This window comes from Siphateles boraxobius, unplaced genomic scaffold (genome assembly GCF_051911475.1).
Source record: "Siphateles boraxobius isolate OS27281-9 unplaced genomic scaffold, OSU_SipBor_1 66, whole genome shotgun sequence".
NCBI classification, from domain to species: Eukaryota; Metazoa; Chordata; class Actinopteri; order Cypriniformes; family Leuciscidae; genus Siphateles; species Siphateles boraxobius.
In genome coordinates this window covers 25,900,834-25,914,713 of record NW_027509193.1, presented here as the reverse complement: position 1 = coordinate 25,914,713, position 13,880 = coordinate 25,900,834, and the positions used below count along the sequence as shown (strand labels likewise).

The window sequence follows — 13,880 nt, the reverse complement described above, 5'->3', positions numbered from 1 at the left end:
AACATGTGGAAATGATAAACTTTCACTTTATAATGGTTAAACTTTGCAATTAATCCATGAATCACATGTGCGCCGAACCGTGGGGCCTGTTCCGTACGAATCACAGATACAACTACGATACATTTGCCCCCCTATCCATTTAACAGTGTGTTGCCATAAGATCATTTCAGATTTCAGCAGAACAGATATTGGTGAATACATTTAATGCTATTCTTGCAATTGGTGCTATTTTTTTAATGAATTTTCTCAACCTCTTTACTGGTGGCACATAGGTGCAGTCCTTCCAAATTGGCCCCAACTTTAGGCTATATTGGAATACTAAAAACAAACAATACTGTGGTGACATATTAACACCCAACTCATGTATGTTTAACTTCTTAAAGGCTTATGCACGTCCAGTCAGTAGAGGACCAACTACTAGAGGTCGACCGATTCATCGGTTTTGCCGATATATCGGTACAGATTGTATATTATTGCATAATGCATATAGTTCATGGTTCCTAATACATTAACAAAGGGGACTTGCAAAGTGTTACCTATAAAAATGTATGTATGTTTCTAGGTTATAGCTAAACAAAACCTGTAATATTTTAAAGTTTAAATAATTTTCTGTAGAATTCGTTCTGTAGAACTTCTCATCTTAATGTATTCATATTTATATATTGATTTCATATAGCACATTTCAGTTCAGCACTGTTTTACTTGGAGTGTTATGTTTTTTTATATGCAGTATCCATTTTAAAAATATCGGTTGATTAATCAGTTATCGGCATGTACGGTCAAACCTAAATCGGTATCGGTCGACCTCTAACGCCACTGAATGAAGTCTCATGAGCCTTATGTGCAACATAACAGTGACGGTTCTTGGTTCACAAGGTTCAGTGCAATATGGTACATGAGTCAGATTATTTCAGTATAGACAAAAGAACTGGTCCTTCTACCTAACCCCACGTACTAGCCTAAAAACGTGATCTTTCTTCAATAATGGTTAAAACAATTTTTTTAGTCAACTTTCATTATCTTTTTTACACACATATTCCTGGTAGTTTTGCTGTGTGATGTCTTCATGCCATCTGACAAGTGTTGACAATCAACACTTTCACACTATAGTATAGTCTACAAAGCTTTGACGTCACTATGCTTTTTGTGACTTAATCAGCAATGGCTCATAGACAGTAAGTCATTGTGCCTGAGGAAGAAGATGCAGTGATCAAATCAAGTTCCTTGAAAAATTAAAGATTGAAGATTCTTTTTTTTATTCCTCGACACATTTTTCAATATATTGAAATATATAGCTTTGTTTAATGGCCTACAGGAAACTCTGGAAAATTAATTTGACTTGATTTTGAAGTTCTATTACATTTTTTTTAATTGTGTGTCAATTTCTGCTTCTGTTAATTGTCTTTTGCACTAGTTTTCTATTTGTTACTTTCCTTCTTTCAGTCTATTAGTATGTCCATCTTTTATGTCTAACAGGAAGTGAGATGTGACTTCTGATATATCTTCTTTTAGCAATCGACTGATAGTCGGGGTTGATTTGTACGCAGTAATAATACATATTTTGTGTTATGTGTTCAGTAATTGATATGCACATTTTAATTACGTATTTCTGCTTTTGACACAAGTAAATAATTTTTAGACCACAACAATAACAACATACATTCGTTAATGTCTTGTTTTGTTACTGTGAATAGTCTGAATTCGAGAACCTGGTGTCAGATTAAGTTGAATGACATTTGTATCCTCATTATACCCTTCAGAAATTTTATTAGAGGCTGAAAAAGAGGGGCAGAAATCTATAAATATTTGTGTAATCACTGAAGCATGCACTTCTTGCTGTTTTTTTTTGGTCTCGCTCAGAAGTTATTGCCTTCATCATGGTTACAGAGTAATCAGGGAGAAATGCAAGTTTCTTATTTTCTCATTGTTGTTTCCTCATTACTTGGAAAGGTCTTTGCTGATAATGCCCTGAGAAAGTACTTGACTTCACATGTTTTCTACTGTGTTTCACCCTGAAGGGATTGTGGATTAGTTGGGTTGTTTGGTTTTTATTGTTGTGTTAATGAATAAGGCAGTCTGAATGCAACTGTAAAAAATGCTAAACATTACAGGGTCCTTGATTTGTATTCTGCTCCTATTATAACTTCTTTCACTGCTGCTGTTACTTTTAAACACACTCACACACATGGGGATAGTAAACTTTGAGGCCATGAGCATTCAGGCTTCAAAAAATGTTTGCTTGTTACTGCAAAACAGCTGTGTTTAACTTGTGGTGTTTGTGAGACTCTGTTGTATTTTTCCAAAAACTGTAAAGCTACCAGGTGATTTTGGCAAAGCTGTTCCTTAAAGCCTCTATATAGACTAAAGGATGTGTTGGTGCTTTCATAATTAGACTTTCTTTAACTAGACCCCAGGTGTGTTGTCCAAGCCAATCAAAATACATAGTTGAATAATTACTCATTATTAAATGCTAGATCTTTTTAAGTCTTGTTTTAAAGTTCTTAACTCTGGTCCAAAACTGATTTTTTTTGTGTGTGCGCATATAATTCAGTTGTTTTTATATGTTCTAAATCTGATATGTGTCTAATAAGCCTAAAGTATAATTCTGATGCTACAAGATGTCAAACATTTCTGAAATGTCAGTACATTTTGCAGTGAGAAGAAAAGAAAAGAGCATAAATAAACACCAACAGAAACACCCGAAGTGCTCTCAGTGACGCGTGTGTAGCATAAGTTTGAGTGTGCAAATTTAGCATTATGTGCATGATATGAATGAGATTATATTATCTGATTGCCAAAATGCAGGGTAAAAACTATAAGCAAGCATAGTGGGAATAGAACAAGTACGTCTTAGTTTATTTTGTTCTTGGCAGGTCATTAATGTAAGCACAGTCATTTATGTCTTAAGTGAATATAAACAGATGGCACAGAAATGGTAACTGTGTGCATTTAGTCCTGCTGTGTAAATGCAGCCATGTTTGCCTGTTGGCTTGATGTGCTGACTTTAGAGTAGACACTATGAATGATTAATGAAACATCCCAAGTGTACCGGCCTCTCCATAATTGTTTGTCCAGTAGTGTTTTTTTCTTTTGTTTGTTTTCTGCTCTGCGTACGAAGTAGGTGCATGGCATGGCCAGTTACTGTGGCTGGCATCAGACACAAGAAGCAGCGTAAAAAGTGGCTTACTGTCCCTTGTGCCTGTGCTACAACCAGAGGGCAGGATGCTTGGGAATTGGACAACTGGGAAATCCTGCTTATTCATTAAGAAGCACTAGCAGCGGTCTATACTGTTATCGGTTTTGTTTCACATGGTGTCTGCTTGCCTGTTTCCTGTCTCTCTTCTCCCCCGTTCCTTATCTTTTTCTCTCCCTGTCCTCCCGCACACTTGCACGTGAGTGTTTCATGTTCATGGTTGTGTAGGTATGAGGAGCATGTGGCCTCTCAGACATTCCTGTGCATGATATTGATGTGAAGTCCAGCTGGGGGTTCGTAGGGGATACTGTTTATTCTGACTGTTTGCAGCACTGTAAACTGACACTATTGATCAGAGCCAGGCCGTCACCCGTCCTGGGTAAATAAGTGCCTCTAAGAAAGCACTGGGAATGAAAGCAACTGATAGTTTTTATACAGAGGAAATGTGTTTGAGCTTGTGTTTGTTTGCTTTTAGAGAATATCTGCTTGTATTCCTCACCTTTAAGTGAAACCTGCATGCAAAAGAGATGGGTGTTTTCATGCCATATAATTTGTATAATTAGTGTCAACTTTTTAACTATTGAAATTATAAGCAAAAAGCTAAGCTGCACAATTAATTGTTAACACATTGCGATCTTATTTCAATCACGTACAAGATCTCATTCCTAAATGACAACGATTCGTCTGTGTCTATTAAACCTTTACAAAATCACACCGGAACATTAGAATCGGCGTCGGCACTGTTTCACAAACATCTTTTTAACCACACATATCAGTACTTCAGTATTGGTATAGAAGTTTATAGTTCAGATATAAACACTGATGTCTACGGAAGCAATCAAAATAGAGAAAATCACCTTTTGAAAGATGAATGCTTCAAATGACAATTGTATCGATCACCTACCACTGATTACTACTAAAGACAAGTGACTGTTAAATAATGTCATTGTACATTTTACAATTTGTCATTAAATCATTCAAGAGATTCGTTCCAAAATGCTGATTCATCCAGTAATGAAAGAAGTGAAGTATTTATGAGTGAGCCATTGAATAATTCATACAAAATGTTATTTTTTAAATAATTAATTCAGATTAATTAAACACTTTAAATAGACTCCAGCCATTAACATTTAGTCAGAACCTCTAAGTAAATGACATGTTATTTCGTTTAGTTGTCTGTTCAGAATTATGGGAGAATCGTGATCTCTGTTTGAAACAAAAAAATCCTGACACATGATAGGGGAGGCTTGGGGAGCTTTGGTTCCAAAAGGTTGAGAACCTCTGCAATAAGGGGAAAAAAACTTGGATATCATTCACATCTAAGTCTTATTGCAAAACATTTCATTGTAGCTGAATACCATTAAAGGGGCACTTCACCCATTTGCATTAAGCTTTGTATCGTTAGAAACCCAGTCATATTTTTGAATGGTCATGCATTATTCCCTCATTTTCCCCTGAGATGGGAGAAATAAGGATTTAAGTGTTGCAGTTCCTGCTTATTATGACGTAAAAATCGTCATTTTGCATCATAAGCAGGGAGTCCCATTTCTTTGTATATGGGTTGTGACTACAAACACTAGTTCCTCATTTCTCCTGGGGATGGGAGCCACTCACACTACAGACCTATTAGAGATCAGTGGGTGGGACTTCACTTGCAGAAGCTAAAAGCAATATCTGCCATCTTGTTTGGAAGCTAAGCTAAGAAGCGCTGTGGAGAAAAGTTACGGCTTTTTTGGTAAAAAAAAAGAAATCCCAAGAACCCTTGCAAAATAATTTTAAATAGATTAAGAAAGCCACCACTACTGGTCACATCTATGGCTAGATTGATTTGTTTAGATCCAGTGAAGTCGTGTCCCACCTAGGGATGCACCGATCCGATACTGCCATTTTTGCCGGATCGGGTATCGGTCAGACGAGGCCGATGCAAATCCGATATTGTGCGTATAGGCTACTATTCTGTGTTATTGTTAAGCCTCACAAAAACATTAAAGCACCATAAAGTTTTCGTGCATTATATTACAAGTGTTCTGAAGCCATTATATAGTATAATGTGAGATAAAAATTAACATTTAAGTCATTAAATTCAAGATCACGTAAACTTTTACCTCCGCTGCGGCTGTCAATCATTCTTCATTCAGCATTCAAACAGCGCGTCGATAAACCCTCAAGATGATTCAATGTTACTATTATTATACTTGATCTGTAGATAAAGGTCTATGGTTTCGCATAAAACAACTTTATCTTGTTGGACTTTATTACTGTAACTTAATCATGTTACTTTCTACCATGTGTCTGTTAGATCACAACACTAGTGTAGAGTCAGAGCACTATAATTGTTCTTCACGCGCACAGTAACTGAAATTTAAAACTGTTAAAAGAAAAGACTCAATAAACTATTGCATGGATAGATACTGTATAATACACTACGCATCTATGTCTTTCGTTTGTGCTTTGAACTTTTCAATGCGGACTCGGCTCTCTGCGCGCTGTGACTCCATGTTGCTCCAAGCGCATCATTCTGCGCTCGGGATACGCATAAGCGCTTTGTGTCTCACTGCATTGCAGCCTTTCATATCAATACAGTGATGCAATGAAAGATTATTAATAGCCTTTCTTGTTCTGTTCTATCTATCATATGTTGCAGCCTCATAAAACAGCTGTGCTATACATTTAAAACATGTCTCAATTTTATAGTAGCCTATAGCTATGTATAAAATAATTTATCTTTTTGATTTTTGTTATCTTGTTTTTCATGAATGTATTTTACAACAATACAAAGAGCAATGTGTAACTTTTTACCAGATTTAGTGTTACACTTATTGTCTCTTATTTGTTTTTTTCTCTAAATGTTCAGATTTTATACAATTATTGTGGACTCATAGTCCTTAATCACAGTAGATTTTCTAGACTAATTTTTACTGCTGAATTATCCACTAATCTAATTTATAATAGCATTTTTGTCATAGATTTTTTTTTCTTTATAATGAAGTTGTCTGTATTAAGTAGATTGTGTTTAACACACAAAAGAGTGATTATCAGTTCAACACAGAGAGTTATATAAATTCTATTTGTGTAAAAAACTGTGTTGGTATCGGATCTGCATCGGTATCGGTCGATACTCAGGACTTTTGGTATCGGATCGATTCTGAAAAAAGTGGTATCGGTGCATCCCTAGTCCCACCACTTTTTCTCAGGATCGATATTGTCCCCCACCACTTTTTGAAACATTGAGGCACGGATGTACCTAATACCAGGGCTCGTCATAAGCAATGGCCCGATGGCCCGGGGACAGTAAAAGAGTATGTCAGGCTAGTTGATTGGCCAGTCACTTGCCCGCGCGGGCCAGTGACTGACAATCAGCAAAACAAACAGCAAACGTGATACACAGTGGCGCGAAGAGTGTCAATGTTTCTTCAGGTTATTTATAACGTGTTAAAATGTCAAAGAACTACGAGGCTGATACGAGAAAGAGGACATTCCTAGTAGGGCTGGGCAGTATATCGAGTTTGTACAATATAACCTATCGATTTTTTTAAACGATATGGAATGAGGCAATACCGTTTATATCGATACAGTAGTTTGATACGAGCACATCTGAAAAATAAAGCGGAGGAAGCAATGTGAGCTCCTGCAGTGAAATAACATAGGACAATTGTACTCAACATGACACAAGCTTATTAAGCGCTTCAAAATAACTGGTAAAGATATAGTTAAAGTAACACCAGGTAACTTTTGCTCTCGGGGTCCCCCTACAGTTGGGAAACAGTAATGTCCTCTACTACTGTCGTAAACTCTGTCATCGTGCATTTGTTGACAACCAATATAGCCCTGAACACTGTAGGAGGAGGTCACATGCAGGTGTTCTGCTTGCGTCGCATGTGAAATGTCTTCATCCCAGGTACAGTGGCATATATTTCAGCATGTCATATGAACAGAATTTCATGGGTTTTATTTTTTTTCTAACGACAAATGATCGCGATGATCACGTTTACAAGCCAGTGTCATTATAGTAGCCTAGTCTATTGGTTACCGTTTTACTGAATCTATATGATACTTCAATGCAATGTTTGAGTGGTAGGTAATAACCATATATCGTCAATATTATAATATCAAGCTACCATAAATAAATCTGCAAATTTTACAAATCGATTTGCATTATAGCTTGAGGCAAGACAAATAATCATTACCTGATTCATGAAGATAAACGGAGGATAAGATAGCTTCCGTAACATAGTCAGGCAGACAAAAAAACACCCCAGACTACGGGTGTCATTGGTTGTTGCGTTAAATGTTACCCAGATACAAGTGCTATTTTCTGATCGGCTAACAACACCAGACGAACAACACCAGAGGAGACGCGCTTGAATTCCTGCCTGTTCCACAGCGAGAGCGGCGCGGCCAGAGTTTTGGGCGCTGCGGCATATTAAATATATTACAAATAGTTTTTCAGCGTGAGAAATACAATGTGTGGCGGGAGAGCGTGACAAAAGACCGAAATGAGTGACTGTCACGATCAATGCGTGCCACTTGACAGCCCTGCGATTTTAAGGAAGTGGTGGTGGAAGTGACGTATATGCCGTAAAGCAGTCGAGTTTTGTAGTTCTCTTTGTTCGCCGGTTACTACCCGAAACCCGAAGTTTAAAAGTACGATTAAAAACGCTACAGACCCCGTCAGGCTATGGCAGACGTGTTATTCAACCTATTGTAAGTCGATGTACCATCACAAGAGACTTGGAAATATATTATGAAGGTTGAAAAGTTGACTGGTGTTACTTTAAGTTTAAAGCAGCTTGCCCTGACAGATCCCCTGTCAGATACTGTCACTGACTGACAGATAAATACTGGCGCTGTTTAATGCGTTTGAGATGTGGTGCTTTCCTCAGTGCTTAACTTACATTTCATATGTATATTCTCCATCTGTAAATGTTAGAAAGTCAAACAAATATGTCCATTTCACTGCCAGGAGAGGACGAGCTTCTGCAAGTGAATCTCCGCTAAAATTCAAGCTTCCGTGAATGAGCCCCGCCGCGCGCATGCGCGCCAAACAGACGAGCACAATAGAAGAGTAGCGCAATAAAAATATACATGTAGGTAAAATATTTGTTGTTGGAGACAATAAATGTGCCATATGTGGAATTTTAAACCTACAAGTATATTTTTATGTAAGTAACCATTATAATTGGGTAATCAAATGCAGGCTAAAATAATTAGTGTTTGCTTTTGTTTTTATTTTCATTTTTAGTTTAGCCTTTAGTCATTTTAAAAACAAAGTTTTTAGATTGTAATGTTACAATTTTAGAATGTAATGTGGTTTTAACCACCTTTTTGCACATAATATAGCCTATTGCATAGCCTACATTACATTTGTTTCCATATCCTTCAATTTCAACATTGTTTTGTTCTTCATATTTTAAATTTTTTTTTCATTAACAGCTTTTTTAGGTCATAAATGTTAAACGAATGACAAAAATAATCAGGCAAACTAATATACTTTTGTCTAATTTCACCATTTTGAAGTGAAAATAGGCCTATGTAACCAGGGTCCGAAATTAACACCCGCCAAGCGCCAAATGCGGGTAGATTTTCCGTTTGGCGAGTAAATCTCAAAAGGCTATCCGCCCCCCTGGCGGGTGAATGTTCATACCAAAATAGTAATTTAATAAAATGTTTATTACAATTGCATTTTGTAATTTTATAAAATATCTAGCATGATGGCTACGGACATGACGGAGTTGTTGTGTTTGCGGGATGGGAATTGAAAGTGACATGGCGCACCTGAAGAACGAGCAGAGAGAGAGAGACAGCGAGAGAGAGAGAGAGCCCTGGTCGCGCGCCCGCACTCTTTCTCTTCGAAACCAGAACTATTTTTATAGGCACCACCACAAAAATATTATTTTAATGTGTGTAAATTGTGTAATATGTGTGTGTAAATAAAAGTAAGAATGGAAAATAATAGACCAGAAATATAATGCCAAAAATGTTTAAATATAGCCTATATAAATTAATGTATATGTGACACAAAAAGGCTGTTTATTATTTTGGCCGGTAAAAAATATGCTTGGCTGGTGGATTTTTTCATCTACCAGTCCCAGTGGCAGGTGAGCCAAAAAGTTAATTTCGGACCCTGTATGTAACATTACTCATCACTCATGTAATGTAATAATTAGTTTACTGTCATTGTGAGGGGACAAGAAAAATTAATCCTAATGTATACAATAAATACAGTTAAATGGAAAAGTGCTTTTCCTTATATTTCTTTCAGGGCCAGTAATAATATAGAAGGGGCCAGCAAAACTCTGATAGTGGAGATTTTTTTTAATGTTGAGCCCTGCTAATACAAATAAATAAAACATCTCCAATTAATTAGCGGAGCATTAGGCTAATTGAGTTTGCTATTAAATAAGAGATCTAGCGCTAAAATGTGTTGTTTTTGAACTCAAGCTGAGTTTTAGTTGCCGCTGCTATCAGTGTCATGTATCGCGGCTCACGCAGTCTTCACTCAGACGTGCGCTTCAATCTATCGCCCCTGTGGAGACTCTATTCATTCCGGTGAAATCACAAAATAAAATGCACACAAACGTGCACCCTGCTTGATATAGACTGTAACCACTGATGAACATTCAGTTTTGATGAGAGAAAAAAAAACTAGCTATACGAGTGCGGATTAGAACCCGTAACCTCTGACACGCTTGGCAAAAGATCTACCACTAGACCATTTAAGAACTTAAACAAAAATTGTGGATCGATGCATTTATTTACGGGTTGAGCAGAGAGTCTGCACAGTTTGACCAGCGGGCAGCGGCCGCACACCAGGCCGCCGGATGGTGTTGCTAAGAACTTGCAATGTATAACTATTATCAGACGAAACACTACCGGCCCACCTGGAAAAGTCCAGACTCTCCTGATTGCCACTCCAATTTTTTTTCCTGTGAAATGAATTTTAAACTCTGGCGGTAGCTAGCCTTGTAAACGGAAGAGTGCTTTCTCTGAATCTGATAGGCGGATACCTCATAGGCGTTGTTCTGGATGAGTGGGAGTGGCTTGTGGAGCTGTGCAATGTGGTGCATTGTGGGAGTTGTGGTTTTCAATACAAATGCGCCCTAAAGTTACTTAATGTCTTTACTCGGGAAAGAAGGCACCAAATTCAAATTTTTTGTTACATTTTGACTACATATATGACCCACTTTCAATAAAGATGAATGTTCCCATGGGTGAAATGCTCCTTTAACAAAAAACAACAGGCTAAAGAACAATTACACAAAGAACTTTCGACAAGGCTATTCATTAAAAATACCATACCATAAAATACAATACCATAGCAAAAACAACTAGCCTAACTAATATACATTTTAAGCAACTGAATGTATAGGCTACGATTGAAATAAAGTGTTAAGATATTCGGGTACAAAAACTGTAATCAAATGTAAAATATAGTTACACTTATTCAAAAAGACAGTCTATTTGTGATGGTCAATGTTGATATTGTGTTGGGGTGCCACAAATAAATCAATATAGAAGAAACACTGGGATTGTAGCAGTATACCGGTTTGGCGATATATCATGGTATGAACAAAACACGTATGATTATTACATCTATGGTATTGATAAAAACAAATCAGATGGATAATCTCACCTGCGCTTAAGCTACTTCCTTCCACTCGACTGCTTAGAATTTCAACTTGCTCCAACCACACACGTACAGCGGAGAAAATGCCAGACGAGGCTGTTATCTCTAATCTTTATCCCCAGTTGAAAAAGAAGTTAAAATTTGCAGTATGGGAATAATTTGCATATAGCAAATTGCAAAAGGAGGAAACGCATTAAACATGTTCACCGATATTCCAGAACACCATCCCTCCATGCAGATAAAGGTAAGTCCTGTTTATAACTTAAAGAACAAGTTCGGTATTTTACACTTAAAACCCTGTTTTAAGATCGTTTCTGATGAAATAGAATGATTAAGATTGATGCTGCTGGCCCGAGAATTTTCGATTTCTGTGGTAGCACCCCCCCACCTCGACAATAGAGCTGGACGATATGGCCAAATTTTATATCACTATATATTTCTTAATTCCGGTCGATACGATATAATTCCGATATCGATATGAACAATATAAAAGCCTCAGAAAAACTGCCAAGAACGCCCACAACAGATGTCTGTACATACAATCTTCTGAAAAACGAATTTGCCAAGTCTTTAAAACCTGCTGGAGTCTTTTGGTACTGCACGATAACAAACTACATGAATCAATAAAATAACCCATCATAACAAAAACATTCTCTTCTCAATACTTGCTACAAGACTATGAAAGCATATGGGTAGGAATATTCAATTTGAAATGTAATATGCAAAATGACAATGCAATATGTAAAATGGCAATGCATTTCTGTTTTTAAATTTACATTTCCCATTACATTTTTGCAACGTTTTGTGCAAAATTAAAATTCAGTTATATAATTGACATTTTGCCATTTAATACACTAGTTTTAATATGCCAATTGAATACATATTTTAACGTTTTATAAGTTGCAAAATTAAAATGTATTACAGATATGATTAGATATGTTTAACATGTTCAAGCAAAAACTATAGCAAAATATTAATTGAAATGTTATTTTTCTTAATTGCATTTACACTCACAGTTAAGACACTTGCGATTGCATTTTCATTAAATGTCCCGCAGTGAATGTAGCAAAATTCAATACACTGAAACTTGCCGCGTTGGAGATCAGCCTACTACAGCATACTGTGCTGAGCACTGGCAGCGTGTCTGTGGTGTACGTTATCATGAAAGTAGCCAATTGTGTTCTGCTCTTTCTGACGGCTGCGCGCCTAATGTCAGTTATATTGAAATATCGAAAATGTGTTTAAAAATCATATCACAGTTATCGAAAAAAAAAAAAAATCACAATGGTTTCATAGGTGCACTGGAACAATCCTTCCTAAAACGCATTAAACTTTAGTTTACAAAGACGTGAAACTCACCAAGTGGTCTGGGGTGTTCACTGATATGCTCACACAAAAATCGCTGCAAAAGATGCTTTCCAACAGGTTTTATCGTAGTTTTTGTCCAACTCCATTGACTTGTATTGGATGTTCTGTGAGGTACGGTATTACTCCGCCGCCGGAAAAGGAAATGGGGTTGTTTGTATCCTTTCTGTAGTTATGTAATCGCGGTATCGTAGGCTACGCTATTCATGCTCTCAACGGAAGAATGTGAGGCGTTTGGAAAAATAGGTCCACAGTTTTACAACGAATGGTAAAACACCTGTGGAAAGCATCCTTTGCTGGTGTGGTGTGGAGGGCTGGTGATGGCGCAGTGGATAAGACACATGCCTTTGGTGTGAGAGACCCGGGGTCGATTCCACTGTGAGACACCAATGTGTCCCTGAGCAAGATACTTAACCCCTAGTTGCTCCAGAGGCGTGCGACCTCTGACATATATAGCAATTGTAAGTCGCTTTGGATAAAAGCGTCAGCTAAATTAATAAATGTAAATGTAAATCCTTTGCAGCGATTTTTGTGTGAGCATATCAGTGAACACCCCAGAGCACTCGGTGAGTTTCACGTCTTTGTAAACTAAAGTTTAATGCGATTTATGAATGATTGTTCCAGTGCCCCTATGAAACCATTGTATAGGTTGGGGGGTGCTACCACAGAAACTGAAAATTCTCGGGCCAGCAGCATTTGTCCAAATTTCAATCTTAACCGTTCTATTTCATCAGAAACGAACTTAAAACAGGGCTTTAAGTTTAAAACACCGAACTTGTCCTTTAAGGCCGTATGATTTCCGTGATGCAAAGGTGAATAAAAGCCACATATAAATGATATATATGTGAATATACAAAATTCGGCCCAACATTTTGTGTTTGTATATTAATATGACTAATAATAATTATGATGATTATTATTATTGTTAAATAAAATTAGTTAACAAAATAGTAAATATTTCTACTCCTGCACACTGGAGAAAAGCATATGAATTATCATATAAATTTCTTTAAAGAGAAGTATTTTACCTATTTTTTAGGCCTACCCAAGACAGGATGGAGTGAGCATTAGTGAGCAATAAACACACTTCTGTTTCATTCATACTGGAGGTCAGAGGGTGCCCTCGAGCAGAAATTTGCCTCAGGCTATGTTTACACGGAAACGATCTGAAGAGAAAACGCAAAAGTGGCGTTGCGTTATCACTTTTTATTTTGCGTTTAGACGAGCGTTATGGGGGTAAAATCTGCATGCATATGTTGACCCAAAAATGTGTGAAATTCGATGTAGTATGCACTCCAGGTGGCTAGGTGGCAATGTGAAATACTGCCACACAACAACACCAAGTCCGTGCGCCTGCGTACAACCTTCCTTCTACTTCTCTCCCTAGTAGCGCGAAATCAAAACATGGCGAAGCGAACAGCAAAAAGACTCTTGTACGTTTATCAGAGCTGCTAGGGCAACTTGAAGGTCCGACGTATGGAAATAATCCGACATATTGGTTGTTATTTTCCTGTACTGGCGCATGCCTGTGACGTAAACACGTACGCGACGAGAGCCACAGTGAGAAGATTTGCGTTTTTGGCCTTTAGGGGAACATGACGGTGAAGCGTTTTTAAGATTTCCACTCTGGAGGGTGGTTTCACTTTTTTGCGTTTTTAAGCCCCAAAAACACCGTCGCCGTGTAAACGAAAGGCA

At 37.4% G+C, this 13,880-nt stretch overlaps 1 protein-coding gene and 1 long non-coding RNA gene across 3 annotated transcripts in view; one reads left to right on the top strand and one right to left on the bottom strand.

The window, feature by feature from the left end:
* Positions 1-13,880, top strand: part of smurf1 (SMAD specific E3 ubiquitin protein ligase 1) — a 45,252-nt gene that overhangs the window by 2,772 nt on the left and 28,600 nt on the right. The window lies entirely within an intron of this gene.
* On the bottom strand, positions 229-6,449 carry LOC143722479 (uncharacterized). The gene is made up of 2 exons (XR_013196902.1): positions 6,375-6,449; positions 229-5,051 (listed from the first exon to the last, which is right to left on the bottom strand). It is a non-coding gene; the product is annotated as an uncharacterized LOC143722479 (long non-coding RNA).